Genomic DNA, 12,868 nt, shown 5'->3' on the forward strand with positions numbered 1-12,868 from the left:
TGATTCATTCCAAAGCAGTGAGAAACAAAGTTCTTCAAAAGATATCTATGGTCTTTAAGAGATATAATTTCACAAAGGCATAATAGCATTTTTATTGTCTATATTACTCATGTTAGCCATTTTGTGTCAAACACATTATCCTTTTTTTTTGTGGTTCTGTGGCCAATTAACAAAGAGGCAAACAGCATACAGTTTTATTATTATTATCTGAAGGGAAGGTTAAAATCGAATATGGCATATCATTTCCCCTGTTATGAGACAGATAGGGAGGTTTCGTTGGGTGACCAACACAAAATAACAAAGCCTAATTTAATATTTAATCTTAAGTATCTAATCATAATTGCACACACTGTTATAGGTGGATTATATTGCATGCCAGTTAGCAGTTAGCCTATCATCACCATAGTTTACACTGTATGTCTATCCTTATTGGTTTGTTCACAACTTATGATGACACTTGTATGTATTCTGTGTTTGACCATGCCTTTTTTTAGACCAATGCACCTGCAGTTTTTAAAAGCTCTGTTAGATATCTCATGTTGCTTTGAAATATATCAAAGTGCCCCATGCCAGACCTCCTCAAAAGCGCACAAAGGCTGCTTAATGCCACATGGTGTATCTGACCTTTGTAGCTTTGCTTTTAATTGTGATAAAGTTACTTCATGGTATAAGTTATTTTCCATGAAGTGTTATTGCATTCTCTCTTGTGTACCACTCATCCCCCTTCTTTAAATCTATATCTGTAAGCCAGTCTGTCTGTCTATTTCACATGCACCCGCCAACACACACACACACACACACACACACACACACACACACACACACACACACACACACACACACACACACACACACACACACACAGCTTCCAGAAAGAGCTATCATGATTAAACATGGCCTGACATATTGTCACAGTTAAGATCTTTCCAAAAGATGATTTGAAATATTTTTGATTGGTTTTGAATCTTCAGTATCTCTACTTTATGCGTCATAGCTCCCACCCAGATACAGTGGTGAATAAAACATATCAATCAAATGTTCTCCATTTAAAATGGAGGATTATCAGATTTAAAGACGTTTCATTTTGATGAAGAAAGCCTCAGTGATTTAGTCAATGTTCTTCCGAGCTGCCAGTTAATGTCTGCCATCTCCAGAAGTCTCTTTCATGACTGCTACATGCATTGATTTGTGAGGACACTACAAACAGGTCATTTTCATTAGTTTATTTCTGGCTGACCTGAGGCATTCTTGGAAAGGCATGGCTTACAAGTTTAGGGAATAGGGCTGCCACACATTACGATCAATCTCCTTTCTTCTTCCCAGCCCAGATCAATACAAACCTATTTCAAATGAGGACATCTACTACAAAATGTCACTCTGCAAAAACATACCTGGGGCATGTCTGAGGGGTCTGTTAAAGCAGGGACAATTTCACAAGAGAAGAGAAGGCAGAAATACTTCCTGTAGCATTTTTGAAAATCTCAATTCAGAAAAACAGCATCTGTCTCAATATGTGGTCATACTAGAATGAAAATGGCATCATTACATAGTATGTACAACAGAACTGAATGCTGAATCCAATGATAATTACTAACAATTGTGAAAAGCTCTGCATCTTTTCAGCTGATTGCCATTTGCGGTTGAACATGTGCGTACCTTTGCACATCCACTAAATACACAAATGACAGAAAGTTACTCCTGTCTAAAGTCAATCTTCCATCAGACAGCTATAGTTTTAGGGTGTTACCATGGTGACAGGCAGGAATACTGTGACAGATGAGATTGATGTGTGTGCATGTTTGTGTGTTTCCTGTGTGCAAGCTTAAAGGAGCAGCTGCCAAACGCAGGCTACAGGAGGTGCATTTTTTCCATCCGGTGTCACAGCCACACCTCTACGCCAAGCAGCACAGCACCCTGTAGAGCTGAGAAAATCAACAGCTTCAGGTCTAGTTAGCATCTGGGCATGACATTTTTGACTGGGGAATTTTTACACCCCAAAAGCTATTGTCTAGCATTTCTGCGCGATGCAACAAGTCGTGATACTGTGAAACAAATGTGATCTAACAGCTCTTAATCAGAACAGTCAAATTACTTCTTGATTCCAACAAACAAAGCAAGATTCTGTTTTTCAAAGATGAAGCAATTATAAAGGGAGAAGAAAATATTACAGCTAATTTCACAAACATTTGTGCATGTTCATAACACTCCAGAGCACTGTACTGGAAGAATAACTTGTCAGGTCTGAAATATAACCTTTACTGAGTTGAAGTGAGGTGGAAATGAAAAAAAGATTGAGGTTAGAAGAACATTTGAAGTGCAAACCAAGGCATGGGATGACTCAGGGTGAATGTGTTTGATGGAACAGCTATTTCTTACAACAAGGGGCTTTGTTGAGTAAATAACTTGACAATAACAGACAAAAAACTTGATTCTTCTATCAACTAGAGTGATGTAAGAGATAGATAGATAGATAGATAGATAGATAGATAGATAGATAGATAGATAGATAGATAGATAGATAGATAGATAGATAGATAAATACTTTATTTATCCCAAGGGAAATTCAAGAACAAGAAGGAAGGAAGGAGGACTCTTAAGTATGGGTGCCACTGTATTGTTCCGATGTGTCATTATTCCATATTAGAACCCTATAGTACGAAAAATGTCCCATTTGACCCGAAACCCATTTGTCCGACAGCTCATTTTCTGAAAATACACACTCTGGTATCACCAACTTACGTAACTGATTTTACTTATTTTATCCCAAACCATTATTCTTTCCTAGTAGTTTTGTTACCTAAGCCTAGCCAAACTGCAAAGTTGACCACATGTTTATCATTGTCACTGTTATTTGTCCCATTATGCACCTTCTATTAAGTGTGTCTTTTCTCACTCTAGGGAGTGTGTATTTTTGGAAAAACAGGCCTTCAGAGCACTAATTTCGAGCTAACAGGCTGTCAGATAAATGTTTTTTTAGTCCAGTGGGACAATTTTCGGACTATTAGGGTTTCAGATTATTGGGCTGTTGGAACACTGGGTAGTCCCCTATTTGATGCATGCATGAATAGAGGAAAAAGCAAGCGTGTCAGGAGTGACTGGCTTAATCAGTAGTGTCTTCAACGTGCTTGAATGATAGGGTTTGTCGGTGCAGATTTTTCTCTAGAGTGTCAGAAAATGCCAGCTCACTGCTTGTTTGGACTAAATCAATCAATCAGTCACCAAGAATCAATCACTGCTAAAGCCTGAGGATCAGCAGTGTCCTTCTCACTTGATTAATATCATCTACATTTGAAAATGCATTTGTCAGTCTAGTTTTGTGTCAAAAATGTGTCACCTCCAGCTGGCCACGTCATGTGTATTGCTGCCATACTTCAAAGATAAAGAGACAACAGAAGTGTTTAATTGAGAAGAAAGTGTAGCTAGGTCAATATTCTTTTTCTTTTAATATGTATCTATCTTACTCTTTTGCTATCTCTCTCTCTCTCTCTCTCTCTGTATCTGTGTTATATCTCTGACTCATATAATTGCACAAGCTAGTGTAATTCCACCCATTTTCTCTGTCACACCACCACACAAAGAAACCATTGATTTCATTTCTTGTGTGTCCAACCCTCCAAACAACGCAGGACTTGTATCTACTCTTTATGGGGGAAAAAAGGGAAAAAAGACATTCGAAAACATTTGAAACTGCATTTCAACAATTGATAAATAGTGAAATAAGTGACTATTCCCATTAAATCCATTTGTTCATATTGTAATCGTACTGAGACTACCTCTCCAATCAGCTACATATTCCATATGGGGGAATGTCCCCATCTAACAGATGACGTGGATCATTATTTAAGACACACTAGTAGTACTGGCTTGCATAAGGCACAGGTCTGTGTGATAACTCTGGTGTTTTATCTCCACTGAGAACAAACCAGAAGTGACTTTCTGAGAATAATATAGTAGCCAACCACAGTTTACGAGACGGACAGACATGTATCCACTGCCCGGTGCAGATGAGAGCTGGCGTTTGGCTTCTCTCTGGGTTGCTGTCGCTTCTCATTTGTAGGTCAGGCAGTCAGGCACACAGACTTAGTATTTCATGGCGAGGCCCCAGACACACTGGGTGTAGCCCCATTGTGGAATCTGGCATTGTCAGTGTGAAGCAGCAGGGTGTGCTGAGTCTGCCATAGGGGATGGAAGTGGACCATATGGCCGTATTGCATGACTGCTTCTGCGTCTTGGTGTAAATCGTGGTGGAATCCGGCATTGTCTTTCCCTGTTGGAGAGCTAGAGTTGTACATCAAGGCCACACAGGGCCTACAGGGTAATTGACCAGCTCTTTGTGTGCTTTGAACAGGAGTGTCTGGGTACACCACTGTCAAAGGATAGACCGTCCCACTGGGTCACAGAAGTGATCCAGCAAACATGCAAGGGGGTGGGAGTAATGGTTGTGGTTCCCCAATAGGTCCCGGCTATCAGTGGCCTGTCTTGGGGTGCTGCCTAAATCATGGCCTTGGCGTCTTGCAGGGCCAGTGCAGCTCTAGGTTGGGTCTGAGCATAAAGTGGCAGCAGACACCCTCTCCCAGTAAAAATGGAATATGTAGCTGGATGGACAGATAGTCTCAATACAAAAGAGAACATTACATTGTAACCATTGTTCTTTGAGTGAAAAGACCATCTCTCCACCTTAAGGTCACTCAGAATCAGGCGTTGATCAAGAAACCGAGTGATCTGACACCGTGCCTTATATCCCCGCATACCGTCACGGGTGTCTTAAAACCACGCCGTCTCTTCACCAGAGAACAACGGTTACACAACCAGCGACAATCACCATTTCAGTTAATCAGTGCCTCTAGTGAACAGTGTTATTGCGTGTATGTGTGTTAAAGTCTGTCTTTACCAAGTTATACTTTTCTTCCTTGTCTTAAGGGTCATCTGCATTTCTGTCACACCTGAATAAACCCCAAGACAACTCTTTCCTCACCTTCCCTATCCAAGGAAACCATCCATTCTCCCATCCTTTTCCCCCTACTGTTTTGTTAATCGCTGTGGTTACCAAAAATATCCAGGGAAAGGCTACTGTGTGTGTGTGTGTGTGTGTGTGTGTGTGTGTGTGTGTGTGTGTGTGTGTGTGTGTGTGTGTGTGTGCGTGTGTTGGCTTATCTGCTTTCTATAAAGCAGATAAGCTCTAATTGGTATTGTGGGTCAAAAGGTCATGAAACTCAAAGAAAGTAAGACAGGAAATGAATGATACTATGAGGAAATTAGGTACAGCCATTAGCCTGTAATTTTTAATAAATGCAAATCACGTGACCTTATTCTGGGACTAGTGTGACACATTAGTTACAGACAGATGATAAATACATAAAGGTCAAGCAAGTGGATTGCTCTCGTAATAAAATGGCTGTATATGTGGTTTCAAGGTGGAAATAAATCATCCAATCTTCCATGGATTAAGGCTTACCTTGTCAGTCAAACTCCTTCAACGTTGATTTGCTTTTTTGCTAAATGTTTTTGTGTCAAACTAATAGGTCTGCTAAAGCTATGACTTTTAATCATACTGAAAATAATGCACTTAGAGCACTTCTAACAATTAGCTGGATACATAGTTTATACCTGCTCGGTGTGGCAATTACGCTTACCAAGATTTTTAATATTTTCTATCCTTAAACCAACCTTTAGTTATATAATTGTGACTTGGAGATCAGATACTTCACTGTCTTTTCTATTTACTTTCATGTAACATAAATAATGCATGTGTTTAGATAACACATGGCTGGAGGTCTTGGAAAATGCTGTCTGCTTCGCTGATGCTGACAGGTCATGACATTGTTTACACCTCACAAAGAAAACACTTGAATTTCCAGTAGAGGCATGCTTTTCAGTGTGTTTGCATTATATCAGCATGACACAAATGAAAATAATTTATTTTCTTTCAGTATATAAACTCCTGAAACGCTATTTAGCTTCTCGCAGCAGAAACATGATGCTTTAGTCCTCTGTGTTACTCCCTGCATCAGGCTGACATATTATTTGAGAAGAAGAGAAATAACAGGCTATCACTCCCTTTAGTCTTTGCTTTTCATGGAAAGCTTCCATCAGAAATCTTCTATGTCCTGTCTTCAAATGTTTTTGCAGAGGGAGTTTTGCACAAGCCTCTGAGCTATGAATAGACTGAGTGTTTGTCATGACAACCAATTACCCATTACAAAAGCAGTGAGGCTAAGTAAAGCAATTAAGTGGTGAAACAAAATTGTGTGTTCCAGGATTTCTCAGTGTGCTTCCGCTCACGTACATATGTGGGTGAACGCACAGCAAAATGATCTTCTGTGGAGTTTTAGGAACATTTTGCTATATTGTGCTTCATTTCTATGCTTTCCTGATATAAAAGCAAACTGTCTATTGCTAACATAATGTTAATACTTTTCTATAGTATGTTTTTGACTTTTGCACTAGCAGTCATACTGCAATGTTGATTAATTAAGTAATAAACAATATAATTAAGATTAGGAAACAATATTTTACAGTGAATGGGCATTGTTATGCATAACAAGTGGGAGGACTTGTCTTAAATGGCTCATTACGTTTACATAATGGTTGTAAGAGTAACTCAAAATTCAATTAATATCGTTAAATGAATAGTGACTGAATAACAGGAAGCAGTAGATTTGTTCGTCCAAGTTGCAAGAGTGGTGACTTTTGTATCACTGAATTATTATTTATTGGGTTCTTTAAGCATAGCAGCTCTCATTTTGAATGTCGAATCTTGGTGTTCTGTGTCAGCACACTGCGCTGGGCTGTGCGTGGTTTGTCTATTAGGTTTCGTCCTGTTTCTTTCAAGTTCCATATCGCAGTCTTGCAGCCACCCAGAGCTTGCTGCCAGAGAGTGACATGACTGACAGTGATATAAAAAAACTGCTGTAATAGAACTTCTCATTATTCAAAAAATAGTCATGTATTGCTCCATTTGCTAAATGTCAAGCAAACAGTGAGGTATAAACATAGCACATGCACACACGTACATTGCAGGTGTTTCTTCATGTGGACGGGGGGGGTTGCGGGCTATCTGCGTCACCACATGTACATTACCATGAGAATGACAAATGAGTACAGAATACACTATGTCAAAATAAAATGACATCCTGCCACTAAACCACTGCAGGTGGGTCCTGGAGTGTATGTGCATTTTGTTGCTTTAAAGAGGCTGTGGGCAGTTTATAGACGAGCCTGGTTTGTTAAGCCTAATGGTCCTTGTATTGATTGGCTGGGGTATCCTCGCAAATCGCAGGGGTAGAATGAACAAAGAGATGCTCATTGAGGATCTCTAAATGCATTTCAGCTTGTAGTTTTATTGACCCTCCTAGAGCGGCCAGTGTAGGCTTTATTTACACACTTTGCAATCTATTTTCACGATGGCATGATGGATCTGTGAAGAAGGTGTTGAAGGAAGTATTGCACATCACTCACTGCACAGATGACTGGTTATAATGAAGTGCACAGCCTTTAATAATGTCTAATATAACGTGGCTATGGTTAGTAAAGTTGTGAAGTGAAAACAACGAAACTCTACGCAAATGAACTACCTTTACTCGATTAAATAAATGAGGCTACACTGAATAAATTAATCAGCATAGGACAGAACTGCTAATTATTTGTGCCGACTTCACAGTCAGCAGGCAGAACGGCAGGCTTATCGCTTAGCTGCTGTCAACTAGGTGCAGCCACCGAGCCATAAATAAAGTGTGGCCATTACTAATCCCTGGCTGGATCAAACAATGCAGGTTCTCACATCTGTGTTAAGAGTCTGATGAAAGGTGTCAAACTCCATGTTTCCATGAGAGTCCCTGCTACAGTTTATGTGTGCATTGTTAACGCACAAAAGGATGTAATCAGACAGAACCATGTGGAAAAGCATGCTCATCCACACGCATAATGCACATGCACACATACAATAGAATGTTTTTTCACACAGCATTTTTCTGCATCCACCGTAACCTTTGTTCACAGTAACTGGTGCTTAAATGTCAAGTGGTTGTGTTAATGACTTTTTGTCTAGATTCATAGAAATGTTAACTCCTTATCACCCCTTTCCTCTTTCATTCCTTGTTTCCTGGCTGTTTGTTTATTGTCATTAAATGACAATTGTGGTGCTTTGAGCATTGCCAAATAGCTAAAGCACATTATACGTCACTAATTGTTTGTGGCATAGCCATATTTACCCTGTGCCCTGTGTGGCCATATGAAAAATATCCATTGTTTGCTTTCTTAATGGACTATGCTCTTTGGCTGCTAGTATATAGGGCAGTACTGGAAAGAGGCTTGGAAACCTCTGAGATACCATTACCATTAGCCCTAATGTCCTTTTAAAATGGAAAGAGCATCAGAGCCCACACACAGAGACTGCTGTGTATGCTGTTTATGCTGTTTGCGTGTTACAGCCTCACTGCCATCATATCCTTCCAAGGTCACTTGTCTCCTTCCTGTCGTCACAGACACATTAGAAATTAGCCTCTTAGCAAAACAGGAACATTTCTGAAGCTGATGATGTGACGTTGAACATTTTATTCTCCATTCCCAACTTTCCTTTTGTTTACTTAGTTACTTGTCATGACACAGTCTCTCTACAGTTTTTTTTTTTACAAAATAAGAATTGCACAGATTTCCTAATGGCTGTGACCTAACAGAAACAGATGGACAGGATGACCTCTCTTGCTAATACCGCAATTTCCCAGTGAGTCAAGTTTCTTTGTACATATATATGTCCAGCATGAGGAGGTATAGCTCAACAGGGCCTGTAACAGTGACCTTAGTTACATGGTGATTATTTCCCATTGTCCCTCAAAGGTCAGGCTGTCTCATCAGAAGGCATGCAATGTTAAACACTGCATCCTCAAACGTCACAGTCCGACTGAAGCTGATAATTGCTCAGACATCAGATTGGAGGTGGCTGAATTCGCTGACAACTTAATGAGCGTATAAAAGGAAATGGGAAAGTTGGCAGTGCAGTGAATAGCTGAGGACTGGGTCCAGCTCAGGAGACTTGATTAGAAAAATTAACTTTGAGGTAATGTTTTCCACAGTATCCAATCAAAATCATCAACAGAAAATGTGTCTGAGGTGTTTGATTCTGGCATGTTGGGGGGCACTCGGCATGATACATTAGTAATGGCAATTAAACCACTGCAGTCATGACATCAACATAATTTCTGAACACACGCTGAGTATGAATACTTGCCTCAGAGATGAGAATTGCTCATCCACAAACTTACTGTAAACTCTAAAGCACCCGCTCACATCATTTAGCTGATTACTGTTGTGCTTTTGACAAATCATCCCATTATGTGACACAGAGCAGTGGCTGTTACTAAATTGGCTCTGCTCAAAATACAACTCAAACAATGTGGTACTTTTCTACCTAAAACTCAAGATCAAAACATATTTTCCAAACTGCCAATCTGACAATGCTACAGTGACAACAATCAAATTACTGCAGCTTGGTGCACTGTTTGATGTTTCATTGAGCAAAGCATGAACACAAAGACATCTTGAAAGAAGATGCTGTACAGTATGTGTAGATGGAGAAAGGTGTAAAATGATAGGAGCAGATGTCCCAGTAAATCGAGTGTCCCAGATTCGCCAAACTTTTCTAATCAATAAGAATAAAAACGTATGTTATAATACTGATATTGATATTTTCTGGTAGACTGTGTTTCCTTCAAAGTCAGAGTGAGTTTGCCAATTAATCAAATCAGACTGAATGTTTTTTCATCCTCTCCCCCTCAATGAAGGTGATTCATCTCTGACGTTAATTTGCATGTCCTTTTATTTCCTCCTAGGTGTTGCATTCATTAGGCAGCACAGAATACTCACCTCAAAATAAGTAATACACAGAGGGAAATAATTATTGTGATTATGCATTATCTTTGCCCGCACAGTTGTTTTTCTTTTCCAATTAAGCTAAATTTATATTCCGAATATGCTTTGAATAACAAAGCAGGTGGTACCATTGCTCTCGCTGTTTGCAAGGAAAAGCTATATGAGAACTGCACTGCTACAATCTATGATGGCAGATTGTTTTTCCAGAGACCATTAATAATATAAGACATTTTTCCCTTATTGATACTAAGCCTTGGCGCAAACCCTGCAAGTTTATGTTTCATTTGTTCAGGGATTTATAGAAGGAGCTGCGTCGAGAGAAGACTCATTTTTCATTTCTGGAAAGAAAAACAGTTGCATACTTTGTCTTTCCAGTTGGTGAATAAAACATAATGCAGCTGCTGAAATAACATGATGATGGGTTATACATTTATTCACTACCTTTCAGAACATATATTTTAATGGTAAATGTAGACTATTTGTCTAAAAACAAGTCAAGTCTGGTTTCAGCCGAGCTGAGCTATGATCAATATTTTTTACATTAAGGGTGTTTTCAGACAGTGAACAACACTCACTCAATAGCTAACTAGTTAAGTTTTGCTAACAAGTTGAGCCATCATAAACTGAATGCAGCCAAGATCCGTGCACATTCACATGTGGCAGCTGCACATCCTTTCCTTGCCGCTGTATTTACATTAAAAACAATAGTGGCGGCATCGCCAACCGCTTGGTGTGTACTGTATGAAAGCAGTTATGCAATTATTTAACAACTTTTATACCTCATGAAAATGAAGTCCAGACCTTGGTGACCCTAGTGGTGGGTACCACCATGATCACTAGAGGGGGCAGTACTCAATAGGAAGTAAGGGTACTGGCAATAGAACCTTTGAGTAGTTTCAGGCACTGCGTACAAGTAATTTTCTGTTGATTTAATAGTTGATATGAAACTTGTTTCAGCAGTTTCTTAGCCATTTAATCAAAATTTTAATTTGGACAGAAATTATATATTATATTTATTAATTTGTAAATATATAATATATGTCAATTTATGTTGTTGGTATTTATTATGGATAGTCCATCCTAAAGCTTACTGTGGAGTACACTATACAGTCGTCTACATAGAAGTCCCCATGTACTGAGTAGGAAGTAGTGAATGAGGAGATTATTTTGAAAACAACCATTTATAAGAACAGTTAGCAACTAGCTAGTGGAGCCCTCCTAAGCTAAAGAACCATGGTATGCCTCAGGAGTTACTGGAGACCAACAGAAACATGACAACATGTGAACAGTAATGTTGCTCTGTATCTAATAGATGTGTAAATAGGCTAATGTATGCTAACAAATTTGCAACATCATTGCATTATCAACATAAAAGTTGATAATGTGTCAGTGTTGTGTTCACAGCTTGTCTAATATGAGGTGAAACCTAGTTGTTTACTGTATGAATAGACAAAATTACAGACTCTGTAAAGTGAGTACATTACAGTCTATATTATGCTCGAGGTCAGCTCAAGGCAAAGCAGAAGCACAGGTAGGAATATCAATAGTGTTCATATTAGGTAGAACCCTGCAGAGAGAAAAATCAAAACATCACAGCAGTGTACTGGACCTTGCAAATGAAAGCTGTGAGTTGTGGTAATCTGAATTACCTGTTTCCCAAATGACAGTCTTTCCTTTAGGCTGTAAACGTAAACAGCACTTACATGGCAACATGACACTTTTAAGAGATGGAGGGGAGAGGAAATGTTAAATGACAACCTGATTTGCAGAAGGAGATAGAGAAAGAAAGAGGGATGGGGATGAGTGAAGAAGAAGGATAGTGTTGAGTTCAATTTAATCTTCTTCTGTGCTGAGTTGTGTGGTCCATGACAAATCGAGCTGGTGTTTCCACCTGACCTGGCCTTGCTGTTTGCCATGCCTCACAGCACATCAACCCCAACATAACCTTGTTTTGTTTCTCTGCTCGCTTCTATCTGCTTCTCCAGCTGGGCTGATGGAAGTAATAGATCTGTACAACAGTAGAACATAGTGTTACAGCCCAACCTGCTCGTAGAGTAGCTGCAATTAAATCCTACTTCCACACTGATTTACTCTGGCAACTTCATAGACAGATTGCTCTTGGATACCAGAACCAGGAGACTTTACATCTCCTGTGCACACAGACCAAAACTTACATTTGATGTGTGTCAATTTTTGCAAAGTGATTGCATTATTGATTGCACCCTGGTTTTCACAACTGAAGCATATGATTGAACCAAGAATCTGCCTGCTCTCCTGTCTCATGTCAAGACCACAGTTGAAGGCAAATTGAATGATCTGAAGCAAGAGACAGTGGGGTAATGATGTGTCATCACTTGTCAACCCTCTGCCATTATGAAGACCAGTGTTGTCTGTGGGTTTTGATATCTGTCTACCTGTGAAGGCCTGCATCTTATCTCACAGAACCAGAGGCAGGCAGTAGCTTCCTATGATACAGAGAGAGTGGAGCAGAGAGACACACGGAAAGTGATAGGGTGAGAGAGCGAATGAAACCATTAGAAGTGCAGCTCCTGACACTATCCACACTACAATCAATGCGCATATAGTATCCACAATCCCCCATTCACACAGAGACATCCCGTTCTACGACACTGGGTGCCACTGACGGAGCAGTATAGTATAGAGAAGCTTTTGGAATGACAGCTTAACTACAAGGAGAGATAAGGAAGACCTTTTGCTTTTGTCTTTTTATATGGCTGCTCTTAAGGTCTGTGATGCTAATGGAGAGGGAAAATGTCAAATGTTGGCTCACGGTTCCATTTTTGGGTATTTCCCAAATATGTTTACACTTGCTCTCTTGTGCATTTTAACATTTTAGAGAGTGTTGGTTTTATCAGTATCTAAATGAGAGCAGAGGAATGGTATCTATCATAAATTATTCATTAACTGCATATAAAATGCACAAAAACAGTATACTTTATTGAAAACATATTTGGTGTTTCTGGATTTATTCGAATTCCAG

The sequence above is a fragment of the Dicentrarchus labrax genome, unplaced genomic scaffold (genome assembly GCF_905237075.1).
Source record: "Dicentrarchus labrax unplaced genomic scaffold, dlabrax2021, whole genome shotgun sequence".
Lineage (NCBI taxonomy): Eukaryota > Metazoa > Chordata > Actinopteri > Moronidae > Dicentrarchus > Dicentrarchus labrax.